General features: G+C 35.1%; 1 protein-coding gene across 2 annotated transcripts in view; it reads left to right on the top strand.

Annotated features, from left to right (window-relative positions):
- The window catches only part of RNGTT (RNA guanylyltransferase and 5'-phosphatase), a 242,293-nt gene that overhangs the window by 145,699 nt on the left and 75,119 nt on the right, over positions 1-21,475 (top strand). The window lies entirely within an intron of this gene.

Raw genomic sequence — 21,475 nt, 5'->3', positions numbered from 1 at the left:
TTTAATTTTTTCATTTACTGGTTAATCTTTTTAAAATGATTTCATTGTTTTATTTTACCTTGTTCCATAAAATTTTATTGCATCTTACATAAGAAATGTTTAATCAAGGAAATCATAAAATAAATGAGATGACACTGGCAGAGAGATTAAAAACTTTACTAATGTATGCTATGAAATCCTTTTCACTTGCCAAAGGTAAATCACAGATTTGCTTTTTTTCGTACCAAATGGAATGAAGGATGTGTGATCAGTTTTATGAATCCAGATTCCAGAAAATTGTTTTTAAGTGACTGTGCATTTTTAAATAAATGATACTATGCAGTATGTTGAATCCTAACCAAAGAAGGGATTTTAATAAGTCATATAGGTATCATTTTTCTAAAATAGAGTATTTAATATTTTACATTCTTGAATAAGAGTTTATGACTTAATAGCAAAATATGATTTTAGGTATTTTGCTCTGTATTGGTCCAGTTTAATCCAAGGATAGACAGACTTTTGATTATTCATAGAAATATTTAAATATAGTCCATCAAGTAATATAAAACATTTAGATAAGATAAATAATATTGGTAACCCATAACATCTGATCTTGAGTTTATTATTTATCAATACTTATCCAAAAATGTTATTTTTCTTATTTAATCTTTAGATAAATATTGATATTAATAGCAATATCAATGAATAGTTTCCGAATTACAAATGGTATAGTAATTATATTAGTATACTGCTAATAATATGATTAATTAATTATTATTAATAAATATTTTTTGGGAAATGGCTCCAAAATACAGTTTTGTATTTTGTATGTGAGGTATAAAACTATATTTGAAATACAGTTTTGGTTAACTGTTAAGTATTTTAAATCTTTGGGTAAATATTTTAAGTAGTAAATTCAAGTATATTCTTCCTGACAACCACCTGGCGTACAGATATTCTGGGTTGCTAGTGTACTGTGGAAGCTACTCATCAGTGGAGTATAGGCTTGATATACCTTCCGAAGGGCCTTATAGAAGGCCAGCTTGCTTCTACAACAGTAGAGGCTGAGGGATTGATTCTGATGGGGCTGCCTACCCCCTGTTTTTTTTTTTTTTTTTAATTTTCAGAATCTTTTTGAAGACACAGATGAATATAAATTTTTCAAATAAGACTTCAAAGGAACTAAGATTTGTTAAATTGTGTCATTACTAGATCTTCCATTTTGCCTAATTCTATATTTATAGTATTTAATAGTATTTATTAATTAAAGAGTATAAACTATAAACTCTCCTGTGTTTTTATTGATTACTTTCATTGAGTTTTGAAAAATTGTTTTGTTTTTTACTGGTCATAATTCTTAGCAGTTCTTAAAAGCTACATGAAGCTAAATGTGGAAAGCCCATTTTTCTGAGTAGCAAAAATGATAATATTAATATTTTTCCTTGCAGTTGTCCATTTGCAATTAAAAGTAGCAAAATGGAATTCAGTTTACTAGTTTGTCATCCTAGTTTTGGCTTTATTCTTTGTATGTCTTTAAGTATAGTTTGTTCTTTAAAAAATTTACCTATTTAATTTCTTTTATAAGAACCTGAATTACTTTTGATTCTAGTGCATCTTTAAAACATACCAAAATGTCAGCATTTAAGGTGATTTTCTGCTAAGAATATGCAAGTTATACTGGTGTAGGTACATAATTTATTTATGTAATATGAGTGTCAGTTTTCCAAAATAAGGTATTTAATATGAAATATAACATGATAACTATTACTAGAACATGAATTATTCAGTTAGCCAGAGTAATGTGCTTTTTAATGTAAAGAATGTTATTTATTATAGCAGTTTTCACCTAATGGGTTTATATCTCATGGTTATGTTAGGTGCAATGTATTAGGAAGCATAGTAAGCAATATGCCTGTAATAGTTGGAAAAGAGAGTAGCCGTGTCTCTGAATGATCAGAATCACAGCATGTGACCTGTGAAGTGGGAATAAGATATTAAAATGCCACCAAACAAGCTTATTTTTTTTCTTGGCTGTACTTCTAGGTATTTCTACAAAGGTTAGAATGGAGTGGAAATTCTTGAAAGGTATAATGTAAATACTAATCTTTGAAAATGGCTGCAGTGACTCTTTTTTAATGATGTCTTTTAGACTTTCAAAGTATGGTTTTGAGTCTCATTCAGCTGCTATAATAAAGTGGTTGCAATATCGATTCTAGTTAGATTAAAATTTAATGTAGTTAGAAGAATTTATTGTGTTAAATGTCCTGTTGATGGTAATTAAAACTAAACTTTGCTCTTTTCACTCCTTCTAGTATCATTTCAGAAAATGTGAGGTATAATAACATTTGTTTTATCATGGCCTAAAATAACTTTTGTGTGTCTTAGCAATTTATGTACATTGTGTTGAGTTTTTTTAGACATACGATGTAGACTTTCATCTGAGAGCTGTACATTATTTAAAAAATATTGTGTTTATATTAACCTACAACCAGCAACTATGGTCATTGTCAAAAACCAGGATTACCAAGGTAGTCTGTAGTCTGTAAAGTGCAAACCCTTGAATATAATGTCAGTGACTTACAGCAGTCAGTATAAACTTACAGTTTGTGTAGCATGATATTTACTTTAAAGCACAGATTCTAGAGCCAGACTGCCTGGATTTAAACCTCCTTATTAGCTGTGTGACCTTGAGCACATTTCTGTTTTCATGCCTCAAATGACTCGTTGATAAATTGGCCTTATCAGGCTTTTGGTGGGATTAAATGAGCTAATACATGTAAGATGATTTAGAACAAATGGCACTTGATAAGCTATGTTTGCTATTATTTTTATTGTTCTAACTTAGATTTAAAAGTCCGTATTCTCTTTTTGTCACTCCCAACAGTTCTGTTTGCCAAACTGTACAGGTTCAGTTTTCTGTGGAAATCATTTCCTGTTTAATTTCAGTCCCTGTTAATTTTTCCCTCTTAAAATGTGTATATCTTCAATTTATTTGTATAATCATAGCAAGAATATAACAAAGAATATAGCAAAAAAGTTTTACTTGTAGGTGTTTTGTGTCTTAAAATCACCTTGGCAATATGTATAGCGGTTAAGACCATGGATTGTTGGCCAAGATAGCACAGACCGAACCCTAGCTCCACTACTTCATCTTTCTAAGCTTTCTCGTCTATGAAACGTCCACAGTAATTGTGCTTACCCATCAATTTGTTTTGTAGGAGTGAACTAAGTAAATATGGGTTCTGCCCTTAGAGACTTCACAATTACAAGCTAGTGGGCTCAATGGAAAAATACTACTACTTTATGAGGTTTTGTAGGGATTAAAAAAGATGATGCATGTAAAGAACTCAGCATAGAATTCTATCATTTTTGTCATGGTGGTTATGACTATTAATTTAAGCTCAGCAGAATGTATGGTTATTAATCTATTTCATAGATTAAGAAGATAGCCTGTATTATCAAGTAGGGAAAAAAGTGCTGTAAATGAAGAAGCAACACTTCTCTGTGAAAGTATAAAGATGTTTGCTCCTAATAAAAAAAAATACATTCTAAGACAACAGTGGAATTTAATTTTTTATCTACCACATTGGCAAATATCAACATTGTCCCTTTTGATTGGGGTGTGAACAGATAGGCACTCTCCCAAGCTGTTTGGTAGGAGTGCAAATTGGTACAGTTCTTCTAGTGGTTAGTAAGGTAGGATATATTCTGAGAAAACAGGCTTCAAGTTTTGGGAAAGGAGAGATCTTATCTGCCTTCTACGTAATTGTAGTCCTTGTAGCTAGCATGGTGGCTTGTATATAAAAGGCACTCAAAAAATAGTAAATGCGTGAATGTATATGCCAATATACATTCAAATATATTTATTTATATACAAAGAAAAATACAAAAGGGTGTATGTATACGATTTTATTGAAGTATCACTTATAATAGGGGAAGATTAAAAATATTCAGTGTCTATTTTACTGTTTAAGTTTTTTGTAATATGTATGCACATCTTCATATGTGTATTTCCAGGAAAATTGCTAAAACATTCTATTGTCTCTAAATAGTGTCTTTTACAAATGAGTCCAGCCTGTTGCAATACATGATTTTCTTAGAGGTTTGAAATTGAGGTCAGACATAGCAGCCAACTTGGTTGTTTGGTTTTATATCCCCACATGGTTATGTAATGGTAATAGATATATCAGTTTGGGTCAGGTCAAAAATGGAAACCACAGCAATTATTTTAACAGAATTAATGTACTAGGAGGAATTATTATCAGTTATTAATGAACTGAAAAGGCAGAATAAGTGTTGAAGATATAATAACTGCAAGTAGCATCTGCTACACAAAGGGGCGGGGGAACAAGGAATCAGGGTGAGTGATTAAAATTTAGAAGCTTGCAGGAGGCCCTGTAGAACTCATAAGAAGATACTGCTAGCTCGTGGTGTTGCCTCAAGATCTTGGAGGATGGATACTATGGCTCTGTATTTGGGCATCCTGAGGAAGGGGCTAGTGCTGGCCAGCAGGTGTTGGTTTTTCAGAGGGGGCCCAATGAAGCTGGTTCTGTGACTATGGAAAAAACTTCAGTGGAACCAACTGTTAGGGCTGGAATCAATTGTCACCCACAGGGTAGGAGACTTTTGAGCAAATGGGAAAGAATATGTCCCTTCTTCATCCTGTGGTTTTTTTTTTTAACTCGAACCCCCTCTCCCACACATCCCAAAGGGTTTCTAGCCTAACAAAATGGAACATAGTAAGTTTAAAGCCAAGAGACAATAGCTTAATATTAGCACAGGCTACTTCTTACAGAGTCCCGCTAATCATTCATCTATTTCTGGGAGATACATCTTTCTCTGGGCTATGTTAATCACTCCTCAAATTCAGTCAGTTTATCTGAATATTTATTACTTAATAACTATATTGTGAAGTTAGTCATTAGCTATCTTCACACTGACCATGAGACCAAGGTTGAAGCTTTCTTTTTCCACTCTTCAGTTCATTTTTCCTTTGTTCGCAGCCAGGACTTGAGGTTTTTTACTTAGTGGAATAACACAAAACCTTATTTCTGATAGATCTGATCCTCAGTGGTCTTGCCTTTTTTTGTTTGTTTGTTTATATAGTATTCCATTTATTTTTACTATTGGGCATGGAAATACTAAGAGGCACCTCAGAGAACATGCTGGGTTTAGACATAGTCCTACCCAGTGGTTTTTCTTTGGTCATGGAATCTGTCAATGCATCTAGTAATCTTATTTTTTGCCTTTTGGTTCATTTATGTCAGGAACACAAAGTGGTCAACTCACAGTTTCATTTTTTAGTTCGTTGGATCATTCTTGTCTACTTCTGTGTATTTGCAAACTAAAATTCCCAAACCAAAGCTGCAGGGGTGGGAAACAAAAATTCTGTGAGTACATGATTAGGAATAATACTGAAATGAGGATGATTTTTTGACTCATATATCATGGCTAAGGGAAACACTACACTTTGTATTTGGTCATGACTTTAAAACATGTACCACATCCTGTAAGAACACCATCCTTTTAAGGTTAGTGTTGTAACTGACTTTTCACTTGGCCATTCTACTGTTCTGTTAAGCCAGATGCTTCTAGGTGGGGGGTAAGCCCAGTGAAATTCAAGACCATGAGCCCATTGTCCCACTTGCTGTTTTATGAAGTAAATCTTATGGCAGACCATATTAATGAATAAGTCATGCCTTAAGTGCATAGAAGATGATGCTGATAGAAGCTTTGAAGAGAAAAAAGGAATATTTTTATCTGGATAATTATGTGACCCAGTGAGGATAAATTGCTGCCCCCTCCATGATGGAAGGCAGTGTAATTAACCTTACCTGGTATTATCACTGTAGCATCTTTGCTATAAGCATTTCTGCTGCATAACTAATTGGCCATGAAGCTGTAAAAAGGAAAATCAAAATTAAAAATGAATAACAAAATGTAAAAGTTTATTGCAAAATAAAAAATATTTGAAGATATTTGAAATGTGTGGATTCATTGTAATACTACACAAGTAAGTTATTTTGTGGATTGTACCTAAGCACTTGTCTTCATTCTATAGGAAATGTGGCTTCAAGATTGTACCCTAAAAGAGGCCTCTGGGTGCCTCTTTTTCTCCTGTCAGTGTAGTGTTTTTCAAAATAAAAATCAGCTAATTCTTGGGGCAAAAGTTATTATCTGAAAGAAATGCTAACTATTTTAAAATAGTTATTTAAAACCAGTAACTATTTAAATTGACCACTTCATCAATGGAAAATGAAACCAAACAGGCAACCAGCTTAAGTACATTTTAAATCTGCTGAAGGCAGTTAATTTATTAGTGGAGAAATGAAACCAAACAGATCCCCCCCAAAAAACCTATCAAACTGTTAATCAGTTTTTTTTTTAACAGCAAAATTGTCTTATGGCCAACTACTTACACAATGAAAATGTTTGTGGCAAAAATGCTTGCAGGAAAGATGCTGTAATGAAAGTACCTAGAACCTAATCATCTAGCATAATGACCTGTAATATCCTATCAAACTAGCATAATGAGACTCACTCTGTGGGTCAGAGGCTGGCTAGTCCTTCTGGAGAACGAGGCTATGTCATGGGCCTCAGTGTTGGTCTCAGCTGTTAGCAGGTTGAGCACTTGGTGGTAGCTGTGGCCAGAGCAGCTGCTGTGAGGAAAAGTCCATGTAGTTGAGCCCACTCATAGCTTCTGTGCTTGCCACTATTGCCATTTTTCACAAGGGCTCATTGAATAAACCCTGGGATGGCTGGGAAAAGAAATTGACATTCAGAATGATTAATTTTGGCCACCTGATTATTGAGTCTTCTCTGTGATGGATGCATATTTCTTCATCTGTGCACATTCTGAGAGGTTCCTCGACATAACCTTCCCCAGACCTATTGTCACGAATCCTCTAGTCCTGTGCTTTCCATGTCCTTGACCAGTCTTCCAAACTGTTAGCAGTTAGTGTAGATTTGCACTTCTGGCATCTCTCCATCCAGACTGTACTTCTCAAAGGTTGGCTGATCTGGAGGATTCCCCATCACTGATGTCTCAGGCTGTTATTGTGTAGCATTCTGGTTCCTGTTTGTTCCAGAGCCTCATGGAACTAACTTTAAGCTGCATCTAAGTTTTTTTCCCTCATTCATCTGGCTATAAGAAGTCCCTCCATGATGTTAGATATGAATTGAAGAGCAGGAGGCAGTGCCCCAGGAAAGAAAACCATACCTCGGCCTATGTTTTCTGGACCTGCTCAAGCCCAATATCTTATGTAACATTTTTAGTTACTGATAGTTTGTTCCTACGGAAGCTTAGTGGTTCAAATAACACCCATTTCCTCATGGGCAACTTAGGTCATCCTGTTGTTACTTGCTTCCTACGATCTGGGCTTTGGTCTTTTTCAAGGCCCTATAACAAGCAGGCTAGGATCTCTTTCTCAAAGAATAATGGTCTTTAGGAAATGGCATGGTTTTACTCTAAACCCCTGAAAACTTGTGATATGATTCTCTTTTTGGGGCTTGCCTGAAGCATCAGATAATTGACATACTGGATCATAAGGCTCAAGTGGTAGAGCAGCTTATACAACAGCTTAGACTTGTTTCAGAGCCTTCCCGAACTTATAAATGCTTGTCAGTCATTATGCCTCCTTCCCTCCCTTTTAAGTAGTAAATAGTGAAGATGAGTAACTTGTCCTTCATCTTGGAGAAGTTATCTCACAGGTCTTAGGCCATTGGACTCCTAGAATCGTTACTTCATTGGTGGACTCCTTAATTTGTGTGGATTTTATTTCTCATCTTCTGCCTTAATATGTGTCTTACTGAGATATCTAAAAAACTTTATACTTCCTCCTCATCACTCTCAGTAAGCCTGAGGCCAAAGTCATCAGCATTGTGGATCAGTGTTTTGGCTGTGAAATATCAAAATCATCACTGTTTCTGGAAAAAAAAAATAAAAAAGACAGATAATAATAAGTGGTGGTTAGGATGTGGAAGAATTGGAGCCTTTAGCCACTCTGGCTGTTCCTCAGAGATTGTTGAAGATAGGCTTATAGATGACTGAGCAATTGTGCTCTCAGGTGTGTACCCAAGGGAAATAAAAACATATGTGGACACAGAAAAATGTGTACGTGATTCTCCTTAGCAACATTTTTTACAATATGCCCAATACAATATGTTGACACAGAAAAATGTGTACGTGATTCTCCTTAACAACATTTTTTACAGTACGCCCAAGTTGGAAACAACCCAAATATTCACCAACTGACAAATGGATAAACATGCAAACAAAATAGCTTTTTTATTCACCAGACTAGAGGATCCTGTTAAGCGACAGGGCTCTAGAATTTTACAATTTGGATTTTAGATCTGGCTCTGCCTTGTACTACTTAGATTACTTAACCTTGGTGTTACTTGTTTCTTCAATTGTATGATGTGGATAACAGAAGTGCCTACCTCTTCTGTGAATTTAATGAAATAATGCATAAAAACATTTAGACCACTACATATTACATAATAAAACTAAATACATATTAACTGTTAAGAAAAAATGGCCACTGTCTCTGGATTATACTGTGTAAGAGAGTGGGAGAGTTGATATTGAGATTATAACTTGGTGCAGGTATACAGCCATGAAGTATACTTATTAATTATGCCAGATAGAGCCCTGGCTGGCGTAGCTCAGTGGATTGAGCGTGGGCTGGGAACCAAAGTGTCCCAGGTTCGATTCCCAGCCAGGGTACATTCCTGGGTTGCAGGCCAGAACCCCCAGCAACTGCAGACTGGTGTTTCTCTCTCTCTCTCTCCCTCTCTCTCCCTCTCCCTCTCTCTCTCTCTCTCTCTCTCTCTCTCTCTCCCCCTCCCTTCCCTCTCTAAAAATAAATAAATAAAATCTTAAAAAAAAAAGAAACTAATTATGTCAGGCAAAGGCAAAAATATCCTTTATTTATTTACTCATTCATTCATTCATTCATTCATTCATTTTTAGAGAGTGGAGGGGAGGGAGAAAGAGAGGGAGAAAAACATCAATGTCTGGTTGCCTCTCATGTGTCCCCCCCTACTGGGGACCTGGCTTGCAACCCAGGCATGTGCTCTAGACTAGGAATCGAACTGATGACCCTTTGGTTTGGGCAGATATCTTCTGATGATACCTCATGTTGATATAGATATAAAAGTATTTGCCATCGTGGAATTTTATATTAGAGCTCAGAGACTGTATTGATTTGCTTCATTGAAGATAGCACATCTGGAACAACAACTGTAATTGGTGTCACAACCTGGTTAAATTTGTGATAATTCATAATCATTCTTCAGGATCACCCACCTTCTACATAGGCTAATCAGTTAACTTAAATGGATATGTGATCAATATTATCACCTTGTCATCTATTTAAGTCTTTGATGGTGGCACTAATCTCTGCATCCCTATTAGAGATAGGGATGCATTATTACTTTTGCTTTATATCCCTGGCAGGGTGAGCAAGCGAGGAGCTTTCATTTGGCCTTTCCTAGCAAAATGATGCTTACTCCATTGGTCAGAGAGCTAAGGTGGAAATTCTCCCAGGTGCTGTGTATTTCTCTTCCAAGTATACATTCAGGAACTGGAAAGTGATGACAGGTTATCCCTGTGAACATACTGTCCCACTTAATTTTAAACTTGAGCCAGAAACCTACTTATCACCTGATCACCCTAAACTCTCTCTTTGACTGACAGACCAAAATGGCATTTTGGGTTCCTGGCTATTAGTGTCTGTGCAAAGTTAGTATCTGTTAATCTCTGGTTGGTCTGAGTATTCCTTTTTTCCAGAGCATAGTCACTCTAGCAGATGCTGATGGTCCTTTAAAGGCCAACTGGAGGGAGATTTCTAGCAAGGGTCTGCACATTTTTGGTCATAAAAGGCCAGATGGTAATTACTGTAGGGTTTACCAGCCATACAGTGTTTGTCTCAACTACTCAGCTCTGCCATTGTAGTGCAAAAGTGAACATAGACAATATGTAAATGAGTGAGTGTGGCTGTATTTCAGTAACACTTTACTTACAGCAGCATGTGTCAGGTCAGATATGGCCTGTGTGCTGTAGTTTGCCAACAGCAGTTTTATACTGTATACTTGTTTATACCTGTGGTAGTTTTTCAAGCTCCTTCTTCAGGGGACTTGGCCTCTTCCTTCTATTAAGGGGCTCGGGTCTTAAACAGCTCAGGTCTGTGAGCTTGCAATTGAGAAATGCTAGCTTATTGGCAAGCATGATGACATAAATGGAATAGGCTACATAATTTTACTTTACCTTCTATTGAAAATGTATGAAAAAGTCCTCTTACTTTGCTGACTAAAGTGTTTTTTTTTTCCTTTGGTCAGATTTATTTAAAAGTTAAAATGATGAATTCTATTTCTCATGCTTATTTGAATTGGTGTTATTATTTTTAAGAAAGAAATTATAGTGGTAAAGTATTTAAAGTGTTGAAAAAAATGTTCTTGTAGAAGAAAAGTTTGAGTCAGCAAGAGTATAGGTAATAAACTATATGGGGAAAAAGTCTTATTTCTTCACTGAGCAGTGCCTATTTCTCTTGTTCTCCCTCTGCCTCTGTTTTGGAATGAAATGCTTAACTCTTTTATTTACATTTTATTTAAAAATTATTTTAAATAAATGCAACTAGAGAAACAACACTAGTATAACCAGTATTGTCATGCAGCACACTTAATGACTGAGCTGTTTGGCATATAGCTGGTCCTACTTTGGGGGTATACCTGTGATATGACTATTTTCATCTTTTAGTAAATGGCCCATAGTAACTGTCTTGGTTATCTTATTTGAAAATATTCTTATTATCCAAACATATTTTAAAATAAATGGTTCCTTGGGTTTTCATCTTTTGAATGATACTATATCAAATTCTCAATTATGTTTTATTTCCAGTGTGGGTTGGGAGAGAAAAGGAAAAGCTGTAGCTGACTACTCACTTCCTCTGCCTGGCTGTCAGATTAGCAATTCCCCGATAACTCTTTCATTTCATCCTACCTACCTTCTGCAGAACAATTTCCCAGGTCTTCTACCAAAAATAAATACCATAGTCAAAGCACCTACTTTGAATAGCTACTAGAAGAGGAGCATGTGGTTTCAAAACATCTGCTTATGACCTCACTGGAGTCAAATTACTTTCACCTGATAATTTACTGAAGCCAAATTGATGTCAACATCGTTTTCATCATTGGTTCTTTGGAGTTTAATTTTTATATTTATTTATTTAAAATTATTGTTTACAATGAGAACATTTTGCTTGTGTCATTTGTTCTAATGTATTTTTTTCCTTATTTGCAGTTTCTCTTAAGGTTATGTGTTGTGAACCTGGTTGTCTGGTAGATAGATATCTCTGGGGAATAGTGTATGGATTAAGTACTACTTAAATTCCTACTTTGAATCACATTGAAGGTGGTGGGGAGAGAACTAATCCAAGTAATTTAAGAAAACAGTATTTGACTACAGACTATCTTGAGGGGTAGATGGAGAGAGCCTTAGGTCTTTTTTTTTTTTTTTTTTTTTGGTTGTAATGTTTGTTTTTTACAGTGCTGTGGGTATAGATTTTCCTTATAACCTTGCATATGTTTTTTATTTTGAGAATATTTTGAGATCTTATATTGTACATTGCCAGTTAGTCTGTCATTATCTAATTTAAATTTAACACCATGTACATATTGCAAGATTCATTTTCTTTCCTTCATTTTCACTTTTTTGTTCAGATTCATTTGTTCTTTGGATAGTCATTTCTTGAGTATTTTTTCTCAGAATGGAATCACCTAGGTTATTACTTTGAATTCTTGCGTATCTGCAAATATCTTTTTCCTGCCAGGTTAATATGTCTTACCTGAGTGTAGAATTCTTGAGGTGCAGTTGTTTCCTCTCTTTCTTTATTGCCTTCAGCCCCAGTGTTAAAGATGAGAAAGCTAATGCCAGTTTGACTTTTTTTCTCTCCTTTGTGGGTTACCTTACTCTTAGTTTTCTTTTTTCTTTATTCCTTTTTATTGTCATTCAATTACAGTTGTCCTCATTTTCCCCCATATTCTCCTCCTGTCCTACCCACCCCCACCTCCCAAATTCAGTCCTCCCGCCACCACACCCATGGGTCCTTTATACATGTTCCTTGACAACCCTTTCCCATCTTCCCCTAAATATATATTTATCCCTAAAAATGTATTTCTCTTTCTAAGTTTGTATTGTATGCAAAAAGGAGAGCTATTTTCTGTGACATTACATTAGTCTACTGCAGAAACAATTGTATTTAAAATGAAAATACTAAGCCTTAGTAAAATGAAACCCTTATGTTGTAGTCCAGTGGCTTACATCTGATATAATTATGTGTGGGATTTTAAAAATGAGCAATTTGTTACAGTTTGTTGTATTAGGATTTGGCCTCGGGTACTTAGGAAGTTATTATGTATTATTGCTAAACAGAGCATATTCAAATTCTTGTTTATATCTTAAGGGTAAAAGGAAGAAAGATTTGAGCCACTGCATTGCTCAGCTAAAATCAATTATGGAATAAATTAAATAATACTGATAATGAAAATAATTGCAAAATAATTACTAATAAAATTATATTCTTTTAATTTTCACAGTCTGTTTTGAACCAAGCCATTTAATTGGGTTTAAAGAGTTAATTGTGACAAGAGGATATTTAATGTCTTCTAGCATATGACAGCTTCAAAATATAAATATGGTAATTTATTGTCAAAAGAAAGCTAGAGCACATCATTGTTAATGCAGTCCTTTTATCTCTGGAAAATGGAACTCATATTAAGCATTGAATCTCAGGGGAGAAAAAATAGGGGGAGGGTATGGAAGAAGCTCATTTTGTTCTTTGTGTATATCAGAAAACTATCTGAGCAAACTGGATTTCCAAATGTTGAATGATGAGATAGTAGGAACAGTTATGATCCAAAATTTTTTGTGAAGCTACAAATAGTGATGGTAATACCTAATTTTATTATATTGGCACCTGTTACTTAGGATCTTTGTTTTAAAAACACTACACTAATTGTAGGAAATGCATATCACTGTGTAATAGCAATTTAAGCTTTAGATTTTCTAAGTGCCTATATACTATACCAGTATTGTCCAGTGTAAACACTACAGATTTAACTATTGTATTTATAATAAAGTACCACCTTATATTCTTTTAGTTAGAAACCTCTGTAAAATGGAAGTTTTCTATAGCTATAGCTGTAGAAAGATCCTTCATGTTTATGTTGATAAACAGAAGCCATTGCAGGTATTAGGCACATGTTTTTAGTCATCAAAGCAAGTCTAGATTATGTAGCTATTTAAAAAAGTACATTTTATTTTCATTAGTTATTTGAAAATTGACCATCTAAGTTATATATAAGTTAACATGTAAGCATCAAGAATATTTTTACTGAACATTATACAATTATATGAGTTCTTCAAATATCAAATTTACCTCTTTTGGGTAACGTAATTTTTATAGGTAGAGTTGGAATATGTGCTATTTAGATTTAAGAATTGCTTAGGCATTTAAATATGGGTTTATTCTAGAAGGTATAGGCCATATTACATAGTCTCAAGGGATTTTAGAATAAATTAACTGTAAATTACATGAATTCATTACTAAGAAACAAAGACCTTTATTCATTTTTTTCAGAATGTAATTTATAAAAACAATCACCATCTTACTTGTCTTCCATTTACTTTTAGATTTTCAGCATGGTAAGTAGCAGTGCTAGTTATAACTGATTAATCACTATTCGGTAAGCATTTATGGAAACCATTATGTGCAAACTATGATGGTGGGTACTGGGAATAAAAAGATGGATAAGCCCTGCTCTGAAGATGTGAGTAGCTGAGTAGGGAAACAGATATAAACACCAGTGTGACAAATGCTATGCTATCAGTGTGAGTAAAGTACTCCAGGAGCCCAGACAACCTTATTACATATAAAAATATTTCAATTGTCAGTAATAGCACAAAGAAGCTCCCAAAGAAGGTGGTTTATTTGAGTAGAAGTTTGTAAATATATAGACATGGCATTGAAGACAAGATATATTCTGAAACAAGCTATGAAATCACATGGAATATTTGTTCATTCATTCATTTTTTATTTTCCCCCACATAGAATATTTATTAAATAACTAGAGGTTATAGAACTGGAGGCTTGAATAAAGTAGGTAAGGACCAGACTGAGATAGGCCAAGAGTAAAGAGTACCAAGAATAAAGCCATAGTAAATAATTAGGACTAACCTTGTAAAGTTAGTGAAGATTATAAAAAGAATTGATATTGTCTTAGAAAATAACTCTGGCTAAGTTGCCAGAATATTCCAATCAGTTTCACAAGCCAGAAACCTACTAAGTCATTTTTGTCTCCCTTATCTGGTTATTCAATGAAGTTCTGACAGTTTTACTTCCTAGATATTACTTAAATCTATTGATATTCCTCTGTTCCATAAACATGATTTTTTCCTTTATTTTTATTGTTGACACTATTACAGATGTCCCTATTTTCCCAACGTTTGCCTGCCTCTACCCAGCCACCGCCCCCTCTTCCCTCTGGCCATCACCACACTGTTGTCTGTGTCTGTGGATCATGCATATATGTTCTTTGGGTGATCCCTTCACCATCTTCCACACAGTCCCCTTCTGCCCCCCTCCCCTCTGACAGCTGTTAGTCTGTTCCAGGTGTCCAGTCTTAGTTCAAAATAGCATTGTATTACCTGGGCTACTCCAGTAGTCTCTAACTGGTTTTACTGTGCTATTCTTATACTCACTTAGTACATTGTTTGACATTAGTAGACATTACTAATGCCAGCTTCCCCTCCTTCCTTCTTAGTTACTGCTTGCCTAGTGCAGTAGGTTAAATTTTGTCCCTCTGAAAGGTATGTTGACTGCTCTGGTACCTGTGCTTGTGACCCTGTTTGGAAGCAAATAGGATCTTTGTATATGTAATTAAGGTGTAAGTTATGATGAGGTCCTACTGGAGTAGGGTGAGCCCTTAGTCCAATATGACTGGTGTCATAAAAGGAGATACAGGGAGAGGAACAGAGATACGGAGATGCACAAGGAGAGAATGCTGAGCATCCTCTTGACAGAGGCAAAGATTGAAGTGCTGCAACTGTAAGCCAAGGAAGGCCAAAGATCAGTGGCAGACCACCAGAAGCTTGCAATAAGCAGGAAAGGATTCTATGTACAGGTTTCAGAGGGAGCATGGGCCCATCAACATCTTAATTTCAGACTTATAACCTTCAGACCCGTGAGACATAAATGTCCATTGTTTTAAGCCACCCATTTTGGGGTACATATTTTGTTACAGAAGCTTTAGGAACCGAATACACCTGCAGGGTCTTTTCTTAGAAAATCATAAACATTTGCTAGATTCCTTACAATTTACTAAATTTATTCTCTTTAAATGAATTATAATCACCTATCACTTTGGGTACCAGTAAATCAGACATTGGTCTATCAAGGTAATTCTTTCTCTTTTTTTCCCCACCTAATGGGCTTGGGTATTTCCATTTTTCTTTATATAATCAATTCAAATATATATTAGAAAATAAAGCTTATTATTCATTTTTGATGTTTAGCTGCTAAATTTTTTAATAATATAGCATTTTGAACCTGGTACCAGAACCTCGAGTTTTTTGGACCATAAGATGCATCTAGGTTTTAGAGGAGAAAAATAGGGATAAAAATTTTGAGGCAAAAAATGTGGTAAAATATTTCATAACATAATATTTCACCAATGTAAATGTAAACAGAACTCAACAGCAGCATTAACAACCATTATTCCTCCCAAATTTGGCGGGTGGGTGGGAAAGTGCATCTTATAGCCCGAAAAATGCAGTATGTTTACTAGTTATCATCCCCATCTTAACTTCAACAAGGTCAAGCTAAAGATTCATGGGAGACCAATTCCTAGACATTCTGCTGGGCCACCTACTCTAAACAGTAGGCTAAAGTGATTACAACTTTGTGGATCTCCTCTGAAAAGAAGGAAAAGTGCTTGCCTCTATCGGTATTCACCTGTGTCTCCCCTGACACATTCTCTTTCCTGTGTCCTACCCACTCCTTAAGAATGTAGGTTTCTAGAAAGATGCAGAGTTCTTTCATCTGATGCTTGCTATTACAGGTTACTGGGTAGAACTAAGAAAGTACTGTATTTCCTTATTTGATCAGAGGGGACAGCAGCCCTTCTAGTATGCAAAGAAAATGGTGGAAAGTAAGACTAGCTACATAATGAAGGCTACCATGGTTATGATAACTTAATAAAGCTGTAATTTACTGCAGAGAAGTCAGTCAACCTATCCTGATACTCTTTATTCTCTGTGAAGTTCCTTTTTTTTCTTTGTTTTTTTTGGTGTGAAGACCTTTATTAATTAGGTTTTGACCTTGCTTGTGCATGCAACTGTTCTACTGCTTACTTTTGTCATCTGAAAAATGAGGACATAAGAAGGATGATCTCTAAAGTAACTTTCTGCTCTAAATTTTATGATTGACTTTATAGAGTTGACTCCTATTACTTGCATAGTCTGCAATTTCAAATTTACTTCCTCACTAAAATTTGGTCGTAACCTCACAATTAGTACTTGCAGTGCTTTTGCAGCCATTAACAGAGTCAAACTTGTGCGAAGACTTCACCTATCACTGGACCTCGTTAAGTCCTCACTGACTCATGGGCAATAGTTGTGTTTTGTGTCTCCCAGAATTAGTGTCAGTTCCCCAGAGTCAGTATGTGATAATTTCAGAATGGTTTGGATATTTATTTTTCTCTCTCGCACAGCTGAGCTATGAAAAAGCATCAGGCTCCTGTGGGGGAAGGTTCGGTAGAAAATTTATAGTTGTGTCAGCACTGCAGGGTCTTTTCTTAAAGGGAACTTTGCCTTCCTTTCCATCAAGGGTCTTTGGGTTTTGGGACTGGCTTAGATCTAATAACAGGATGAGGGGATAGCAGCATGTCACAGCTGGACCACAGAAAGCAGGAAGGAGATGAAGAAATTTGCTGCAGAGTGCTGGAAAACTAGAACCAAACTGTTGGAAGTCTCTTTGTGGTGGTGGAGAAACTTGCCAGAGAATGTCAGTAGGCTACAGCTGGTCTGCTTGAGCCACTGAGGTGAAAGTTTCCCACACAGTATTCAGCTGGCAACTGCACCATAGGAAACAAGCATACCAGAACCTGTGCTGTGGTCGTGTGGTGTGCCTTCACTGCTGTATATTGACAAAGCCTGACATTTCACCAGCTGGCAAAGGAGAAATGTTACAGGGTCCTGATCCTGTATGACAAAGCAGAGCAAGCATGGTGCATTTAGAGCTAGGAGGCTGTAAATTGATAATTGGCACAATTACAAGTAATAACTGGCACACAGTTATATTTAGAGCATATAAGGAGACCAAGTGATTATTTTGAAAACTGATAAAAGGGAAGAATCAAACCTTTTCTTCTGCCTTTCCTATACTGATTATACATACCTCAGGTAAGCAAATAGTGAGGAATAGGTTTCTCTTTATCGAAGATATTTTCAGCCAAGTAATGAAGAAAGAATGATTGACTATCACCATTTTTGCAACTCCTAATGTATTTAGGCCACCACTGTACAACAGAAATATAGTGAGTCATATATGTAATTTAAAATTTTCTAATCACAATAAAAAGTAGAAGAAACGAATTTCAATAGTATATTTTTATTTAACTGAATATATCTAAAATATTGACATTTTAACATGTAATTAATGCAGAATATTAACAAGATCATTTATATCTTTTTTTGTACTAAGTCTTTGAAATTTGGTGTGTGTTTTATACTTATAGCACATCTCAGTTGGATTAGCCACATTTTAAATGCTCAGTAGTCATATTTGGCTCCTCAGTGGATAGTTCAGATCTAGGCAGTGATCCCCAATGACATTCACACCCCAGAAAGGGAGATAACCAGGTATTATGTACTTTCTGGTCGAAGTCTGAGACTCTATGATCTAGTCATGCCAAAATAAAGAAATAAACTTACATGAACCTTATCTAGTCTACCCGTTTTCAATAAATACAGTAGACTTGAGAAGAATGTAAAATAGCACTGTGGTGGTACAAAATACAAATTCTGGACAATAGGATAATAATCAAGTTGGTTTCTTTTTTTTTTTCCCCATTTTTTTTTATAGTTATTCAAGTACAGTTGGGGATGGCTGGGGGTGGGGAGTAGTTGGGGGAAATGGAGACAGCTTGGTTTCTTTAAAAGTAAAATGGCAGAGGCAAGGGAGAGAATGAGAAACAAAAGAGGCCTCAGTGATTTATTAAACAGTTGAAATGTAGGAGCTTTCTTTGGATCCTGCTTCTAACTGAAAAAAAAATTAGACAATAAGAAAAATTTGAACATTGACTACATAGACTAGATATTAAATGATAGAAGGATTGCCTTTTTTTTAGATGGGATAAGGGTATTGTAATTATGTTTAAAAAATGAGAGTGTTGTAGAAATACATGTTGAAATATATATGGATAAAATGGCATTATATCTGGGATTTAAAAAAAAGAATTTGGAGGTGTGAGTGAGCGTGTGGGGATAATAAATGAAGCAAATTCACTGAGAGTTGGTGTTTGTTGCAGCCAGGGTTACACGACAGTTCAATGTCTGTATTTCTTTTTTTGTATCTTTGAGTATGTTCGAAATTTTCCATAACAAAATATTCTTTTAAATCTAGAATATTCAGATTGTAAGTCAGGAAAATATTTTTAACTTTTTAGTTTGAAATAATTTTGGACTTACAGAAAATGTGCAAAAATAGTGCAGAGGTTCCCTATGCCATTCACTCAGCTTGTGCCTGGTTTTCTCTGGACTTTGTCCCCTGGGTCTTTCCCCGTTGCTGATTTTATCTGTATCCTTTTGCTAGAATACACCATAGCCATGAGTATAACAACTTGTGAGTCCTGTGAGTATTCCTAGTGAATGATTATGAGGGTGGGCTTGGGGATACTCAAACCAGTACCTAAATTCAGGTGTGCCTGGTATTTTCTAATGATTAGATTGAAGTTATGCATATTTTTCAAGAATACCACAGAAGAGACGTGCTCTCAGTGCTTCATATCAGAGAGTGTATGATGTACATGTCTTAGTACTGGTGATGTGCCTTGATCACTTGGCTAAGGTGGTGTCTGCTGGATTTCCCCTCGTAAATATGGTGATTTCCTTTTTGCAATTAATAAATTCTTGGAGGAGATGCTTTTGGTCTGTCCAAATATCCTATTTCTTTTAAAACTTTCACCTATTAGTTTTAGCTTCCATTTGTAGATCCTACCTACAACAATTACTACTGCAGTGTTCTATGGTAATGTTTTATTTCCAGAAATTTTTTGCTTTAACCTCTGAACACACTGGGATATGGGCGTGTGTATGTGTAGTTAGTTTTATTTGCAACCAAAATATTCATAATTTGACCAATTTTCTTAGCTTATTATTTATATGAACCATTTTATTTGTAAAGAAAATGAAAGCTATTTTAACTTCCTAAATACTCTAGGTTTATCTCATTTCAGTAAGACCATCCTTTTCCAAGTTTTGTTGTTATAACAGATTATTACAATTCTGCAATTGTAATTCTGTGATTATTACAATTCTGTGATTGTAATAATTATTTTTTTCCAAATTTCTCACCATGTTTGGTATAAGTTGCAATGACTCTACATTGAAATTATGTCTTGTCTTATGAAGAATCAACCTGATGTCATAACATAAAAAGTTATATTTATTAACAGAAATAATATTCTCCTAAGAAAAAGAGCCACTTTAAGATTCGTTTTCTCTGCCCCTCTCATCATCTGTATTTTTAAAGGCAGTGATGAGAATGTTCCTATTCTTAGCAGTTATTTTAGAACAACTTTTGGTTGTTTACAAAGCTGTTTTATTTCCTCTACTAAGTTATATGTTCTAGAGATGATGAATTTAACAAATTATATTTAGTAATAAAATTTATTGTGTGGTAGCAAATTCAAATTCAAATAGAATATTGTTTAAATATGATATTTTTAGTTCTCTAAGAAAAAAGGAGAAAGATACTAACAAAGTGTTTAATATTTTTTCAGGCTTTGTACTAAGTAGTTTTTGTTACTTCAATTCATCACAATAAGCCTGTAAAGTAGGTGTTGGCTATGTTCATTTGAAATAAGTAACCTAGTTTAATGTGGTGCAGTAACTTGCCTAAAAAATCCCATAGCTATTAAATATAGCAGTCAGTATTCCAATCCTTTTCATCCTCCAAACTTACTCTTTTTCTACTCATGATTTCCAAGCTGCTCCCTGAACAATACAGTATTTTGCTTTTTTGCTCTCTTGCACACTTTCTTATAATATAAAATGATTAATGTAAACTTATGTTACTATTTCAGGTTAAAATTGTTGGTCCAGCTTTGTGAAGTTTAGCAGGCTCTCATGTGTTTGGAAATTAGGGTTGACCCTATAATGCCAGGTTATTTCTCCTTTGACACTGCTTCTGTGTTCAACGTATTTGTTCTCCAAATAAAAGATGATGTCCTAAGCTGTGACTAAGCAGCTTGCCTCTGCATCTGCCTGGTATGTAAATGGAAGACTAGGGATAACATTCCATTTTTCTTCAGAATTTTAATTCTAGAAAATTCATCTCTAATCACTGCTCAATAAGCCCTCTTAAAAATGTGAAAAACTGACACAAATTTTAAGTAAATGCTGCCAAACTTTAGTTGTTAGCAATTGTGATCTCATTTTATCCTGGAATTCTGGTGTTTGAGGGTAAATTTTCTCTCATGTCTGGGACTAACTTCTCCCAACCTTGTCAGTCAGTCTGGGTCCTTCAACTGCAGTACTCTTGATCACAGTCAGAGTGTCCCAAGCCCTGCTCATGTCTCCACTGATAACTTGTGACAAGTTTTCTCCCCCAATATATTTGGAACTTTAACCTGAAGACCAAAAATAGTAAAGGTGAAGGAAACATAATTGATGGTGATGATAGCTTTTCAAAGGTATGTTAACTAGCCATGTAACTAATGCTTAAACTTCAAACCAGTTTTTAAAACAGATATGATATGAAAGTCAGCAGTTGTAGGCCTTTTTAAAGCATTTCTTAAAAAGATATGCTTTTCCATTGCATATTTAAAATATGTTTGAACAGAATTGATGAAATTTTAAATAGTCATTTCCTCTAGGTTATCTATGATTTCTCTCTTTGAGTTTGTTGATTCTTCTCCTTTTTTGGGGGGGGAGGGAATAAACTGTCAACTTTCTACCTTATCTAACACATTATGTTAAAAGTACTTTTTTGTACCTGGCTGGTGTGGCTCAGTTGGTTGGAGTATTGCTCCATAACCGGAGGGTTGTGAGTCTGATTCCCGATCAGGGCACATAACTATGTTGCAGGTTTGGTCCCTAGTGTGGACATGTGCAACCCCAGTCCTGGTGTGTAGAAGAAGCAACCAATTGATGTTTCTGTCTCATATCAGTATTTCTTTCTCTCCCTCTCTCTCTAAAAGCAATGATAAAAATGTC

This window comes from Phyllostomus hastatus, unplaced genomic scaffold (assembly GCF_019186645.2).
Source record: "Phyllostomus hastatus isolate PE091 unplaced genomic scaffold, TTU_PhHast_1.1 phas_contig_40, whole genome shotgun sequence".
NCBI lineage: Eukaryota > Metazoa > Chordata > Mammalia > Chiroptera > Phyllostomidae > Phyllostomus > Phyllostomus hastatus.
The sequence above is the reverse complement of the archived record's forward strand: the minus strand, read 5'-3'. Positions and strand labels throughout refer to the sequence as shown.